Source organism: Euprymna scolopes, chromosome 37, assembly GCF_053919585.1.
Source record: "Euprymna scolopes isolate OS-2025 chromosome 37, ASM5391958v1, whole genome shotgun sequence".
In the NCBI taxonomy this organism is placed as follows: domain Eukaryota; kingdom Metazoa; phylum Mollusca; class Cephalopoda; order Sepiida; family Sepiolidae; genus Euprymna; species Euprymna scolopes.
The window spans coordinates 87,513,125-87,519,144 of NC_136518.1; the positions used below are offsets into that span (position 1 = coordinate 87,513,125).

Consider the following 6,020-nt stretch of genomic DNA (forward strand, 5'->3'; position numbering starts at 1 on the left):
AAAAAGGGGGAGATAAGTGTGATTCGAATAGGTTTCAAATCTGTTCCGGCAAAAAGTGACTATTGATATTAACTTTTGAATAAGCAAACAGCTGATAGGTGAACTGTTGTGCTGACACGAATTTGTAGTGGTTTCCCTTCCCAGCCACAGGAACGAATCCTGTTTGAATCGACCTTTGTTTTTCTTCTTTGAATTTTTTTTTGTTTTCAACCTCATATACTTCATTTAATAATAATGATAGTCATGTGCAACTGAAAACCAGCGTTATTTATACAGTATTCATAATATGTATACATACATATACATAATATATATGTATGTATATTATATATATGTATTAAATATACAATATATATAATATAATATATATGCATAAATATATATACTATACATATTAATATTATGCAATATACATATATTATATATATAACATATATAAAAATATGCATGTATATATATATATTGTATAGATATTGTATATATTATATGTATATGTATATAATATATATTTATAATATACAATATCTATAATATATGTAAAATGTATATATACAATTTATCTTATATTTACAATAAATAAATATGTATAATACATATTCAATACATACACAATATGTACAAAATATTTACAATATTTATATAATATATATACATATATATGATATATAATAGATATATAATGGATGTATATGTATATATATATATATATATATATATATATATATATATATATATATATATATATATATATAAACACGTATGTAACACAAATATACATACATTGTTTCTTTTGTAAAAATAAAAAATATATAAAAGTTTAACTTTGATGATCCAAAAATCTGCCAGTGTGTATAAATATAAAAAAAAAATATTTTTAATTTTTTAAAAACTGCAATTCCAGTTTTAAAAACTTGTACATTTATTGTTAATATTTTTGCTGCTTGCGTAGAAATGTGTAGCTCAAGCTAAGCACAATTTGTTCTTTTTTGTTTTTTTACTGCTGTTTTTTTTTTTTTTTTTTTTTTTTTGCAATGGAGAATGAGTTGAAAGAATGGTTCTGTAAAGGCACCGAAAATCAAACCTGTATAACAAGAAAAAATATTCGAAAATTTTTGTTAATTCTTTACCTCCGTTTTTAATTATTTTTTCCAGTTACTTAATAAAGAAAAAGAAAAGTCTTTTTTTCTTTGAATGATCCAACATTATATATGTGTGTGTGTGTGTGTGTGTGTGTGTGTGTGTGTGTGTGTGTATATACATATGTGTGTATATGTATATATATATATATGCGTGTATATATATGGATATATATATGTGTGTATATATATATGTATATATATGCGTGTATATATATATGTATATATATATATATGTGTGTGTGTATACATATGTATATATATATGTGTGTGTGTGTGGAAATATGTTTGTTTAATTATAGTTCACCTTTTGTTTATACGAATCCTTTTATTTATAAAGCTCGATGTAACTACAGAGCATATAATAAATAAATGACAAAAGTCTATATTCCAAATTTCAAGATGTTAACCATCTTACCATTTATTTCTTTAAGTATGCTGAAATGTAAAATTCTTGGCAACACCTGTTTGGTAACACAGAATCTTTCACATAATTAGTATGCGAATTTTTTAATGTATTCTGCCACTAATTCATCAGAAGAAAAGGAGTTCATCAACTTTAAAAGAAAATAATGGAGTCATCCGTGTTAAATTCACATATTGATAAATTGTATTCATATTGCTCTACATTAACATAAAAATATTTTATTTAATATTTTATTAATTTATTATTTATAATTAGTTTATATTTATTTACGTCGATAATATTGATAACAGCCAAATCCATAATGTATATAATGTTGATGACTAAACTTCAAAGATGGCATAACAAATTGAAAAATAATTCTCTTCCAATTTTTACATTTTGTCATCATGCCCACATGCCCATATTCCTTTATTTATTTTTTTTAAGTCGATGAGTTCCTTTTATTTCTGATGAGTTAAGGGTGGAATAAATTTAAAAAATTTACATAATAATTAAATGAATGATTCTGCGCTACGAAACAGGTGATGTTAAGAATTGAGTATTTCCATGTACTTAAAGAAATAAGCGGGAAGATGGTCAACAGCTTGGAATTATATACTTTTGTTATATATATATAATATATATATATATATATATATATATATATATATATATATATATATAATAAAAATATTTCTTTCTTTTTTTTTTTTTTTTTTTTATTGATATAGCAGAAATTCTGCACAAGCACCTTATACCTATACACTTCCCCTGTCTGCAAACATTTTCATCTTAGATATGAGAGGAAAGGCTACTCATTGAATAGGTATTTGGAGCCCATGTGACAGAAAAATAAAAGGAAATGTATTTAAATACTTTGTGAACAAAAACGCATTCAGAAGCACATTCCAACTTTAACCTGTATTTTATCAGACCATTTATAGTAAAGAATTATTATTATAATTTTTTTTTTTTTTTTTACGTACTAGGAGTAGTCACACAGGCCATCATCAAAGATTTATCTTCGAAAACAACTTGCGGTGCACTTTGGAGTCTGAGTAACAACAAGTCTCCTCAGACTTTTAGTAATCTCCATCTCTCTCGATAACCTTTGCAGATGAATTTGCGTTATCGCAACAGCCGCTTACCATTGATTTTTCATTAGCGGCGATCATTGGTTTTCTCTGGGATTTAGGTAGCAATAAGCCTCCCATTATCATTTTTTTTTATTGACATTTCACCCCAAACAAGGCACAGAGCTACTTAGTCGTGAGGGGCTACCATTTGGGACCAGATTTCAGGGATACTATTTATGGAGTTGGGCAACAAGATGTCTGTTCATATTACACTTGAATTTTTGCATGTCAGTACAGTCAGACAAGCAGGGAGGGAATTCCAAAGAGCAGCCGTCTGAGCGAAAAAGCTGTTTGAGTAGAAGTCTTTACAACATCTAGGGATCTCTAAATTATAAGGGTGGAATTTTGCTGCTTGTCGAGTTTGCCGGCGATATTGTCGTCGAGGAGGGTACCAGTGCTCGTAGTGCATCAGGGCACTTGTTATTAAAATACTTGTAAAACAGGCACAAAGATGCCACATTTTGGCGATGGCACAGAGATTAGAGTTTAGTTCAGGGCTTATTAAGTTGGCGACTCTTTTTTGAACCCTGTCCAGAAGCGAGAGACTAGTGGCAGATATGCCAGCTCAGATGTGGCAACAATACTCCATGCATGAATGAACCATGGCCTTGTAGAGATACAGGATACTCTCAGGTGTGAGTAGCCTTTCAGTGTGGTAGAGAGAATTCACGTTTCTCACAGCAGCCCTAGCAATTGCCACAATGTATTTGTTCCAGTTCCTGTTGTCTATGAATGTTAGCCTTAGGAGCTTGAGGAAAGTACTTCATTAGCAATGGCAATCAGTGGTTGAAAAGGTTTCTTGTAATTATGAAAGGAAATAAGCTTAGTCTTGGCAACATTGAACGTTACCAACCAGTATTATTATTAATATTATTATTATTATTATTATTATTATTATTATTATTATTATTATTACAACTACTTTAGTTTTATTATTAATTTTTTGTTACAAAATAATGGTCTAAGAATGTATAATTTAGGAGTGCATGATTATAGATTTATTTTTAAATAAATATACATCCGAATTTGTTATAAATTTATTCTTATTTTTTTAATTCTTTAAATTTTTTAAATTCTTTAAAAAAATTTTATTCTTTAAATTTTTTTAATTCTTTAAATTTTTCAAATTCTTTAATTTTTTAAATTCTTTAATTTTTGGAATTCTTTAAATAATTTTTAACTCTTTAATTTTTTGATTCTTTAAATCTTTTTTTATTCTTTAAATTTTTTGAATTAAAAAAAAAAATTATTTTATTCTTTAAATTTTTTTATTCTTTAAATTAAAAAGAAATTTTTTGATTCTTTAAATCTTTTTTTACTCTTTAAATTTTTTTTTAATTCTTTAATTTCTTTAAATTCTATAAATAGATGTTTGAATGGAAAAAAAAATGTCACATATCCGCAAGTCTTTTCCTTTTTTGGCATTCCGACATACATCTTGAAACATTTCTTGCATTATTTTCCCTGTTTTGTAGACGATGATAGATGATTTGGTGTCCCCGATGAAACATCTTACAACAGATGTTTTAACTGAAGAAATTTACATCGTTTTTAGACGAATTATTAGTAGTTTTTGTAGTATTAGTATTATTATAAGATGTTTGGCATAAGAATGATATTTTTCTGTAAAAAAATATGTTTATTTACTTTTAAGAATGTTTTGAGATATATACCGGAATGTCATAAATTATTATTATTATTATTATTATTATTATTATTATTATTATTATTGTTATTGTTATTATTATTATTATTATTATTATTATTATTATTATAAAACATTGTTAATTAAATAAAACAGATGAAAAAATCATGCTATAATCGTGTAATATTAATTTCTTGTAACAGTTTACTTTCTTTTTTATATGAAACATTCTTAAAAGTAAATAAACATTTTTTTTTACAGAAAAATATCATTTTTATGCCAAACATCTTATAATAATACTAATACTAATGCTACGAATACTACTAATAATTCGTTTAAAAATGTGATAAATTCCTTCAGTTAAAATATGTTGGAAGATGTTTCGTCGGGGACACCAAATAAGCTATCACCGTCTACAAAACAGGGGAGATAATGCAAGAATTAAATGTCTTGAGAAATATGGCGGAATGCTAATTTTTTTGTTTGTTTACAGGTCAGTGATATTTATTTATGATGGGTGCCTTTTGTAAAGTGATAAATAATAATTTCGATGATTTTTTTTTTTTTTGCAATATTTTTTATCAAAAATTAACATATTTTTTCTTTTGTGTTTCCATGAAATTGCCAATGAATCAAATCTAATCACTGATTTTTTTCGTTTTTTTTTTTTTTGTGTTTTGTTTTGTTTGATAAAATTTATAAATACGTATCATTTATCGAAATTAATTTAAAAAAAAAGGTTCAATTATAGAATAAGGACCATTTAAAAACTTTCACTTAATTCATTTGCATTTACATCTTGGCCTTTTGGTTAAGATCAAAGTATAGTATCTGTTCTTCAGATGCGGCACTTCCATTTCTCGTTCTCTTTCAATGGAGGAGAAATCCTTCACGACTGAGACAATTTTTATTTTTGTACCTTTTCTTTTCTCCACGTTAAGAAACGACCCTGGTGTCTAACTCTGTCCCGTGGGGGGGGGGGCATTGTAAATAGGTACATAGATTTACTTGTATAAATAAAATTAATTGTCGGTCTTAAAAATTATAAATTTACGTGTTTAAATTTTATGATCTGAAAAGGTTAATTTTCAAATAATTAATTTTTTTATTGTTTGCAGACAAAGAATACAATTCAATAAATAATATATTTATTAAATTGTATTAAATCATAAAATTTAAATACCTAAATTATGATTTATTTGCTCTATCTTGTATATTGACTGATTTTGTTTAGCTGGGATTGTCTTATATAAAATATTACATCTAATAATATTTTGTCAGATTAATAATCACTGGATTTGCATACCAGTAGATATATTGCATTTTAATTATTCTGAAGTGGGCAGGATTGCAGTTTACAGGGAAATCAAGGGACGCAACTCCTGCCAAACTAAAAAGGACGCAAACAGAATCACCGGGGGGCACCTGTTTCAATTTTTCTTTTTCTTGTTAATTTAAATGAACTGTTTGAATAAGTTATTTTTTTAACAAAGGAAGAACATAGAACTTTATAAAACAGTTATAAATTATTTTAAGAAAGAATTATTTTAATAACATAGAATTATTTGAAGAACATAGAATTTTATTAAACAGTTAATTTTTAAAACGAAAAACAGTTATGAATTATTTTAAGAAAGAATTATTTGAAGAACATAGAATTATTTTAAGAACATAGAACTTTATTAAACAGTTAATTT

The 6,020-nt window shown here is 25.9% G+C and overlaps 1 pseudogene; it reads left to right on the forward strand.

The window, feature by feature from the left end:
- Window positions 1–5,114: 5,114 nt before the first annotated feature.
- Window positions 5,115–5,247, forward strand: LOC145261393 (U2 spliceosomal RNA; annotated as a pseudogene).
- Window positions 5,248–6,020: the final 773 nt, after the last annotated feature.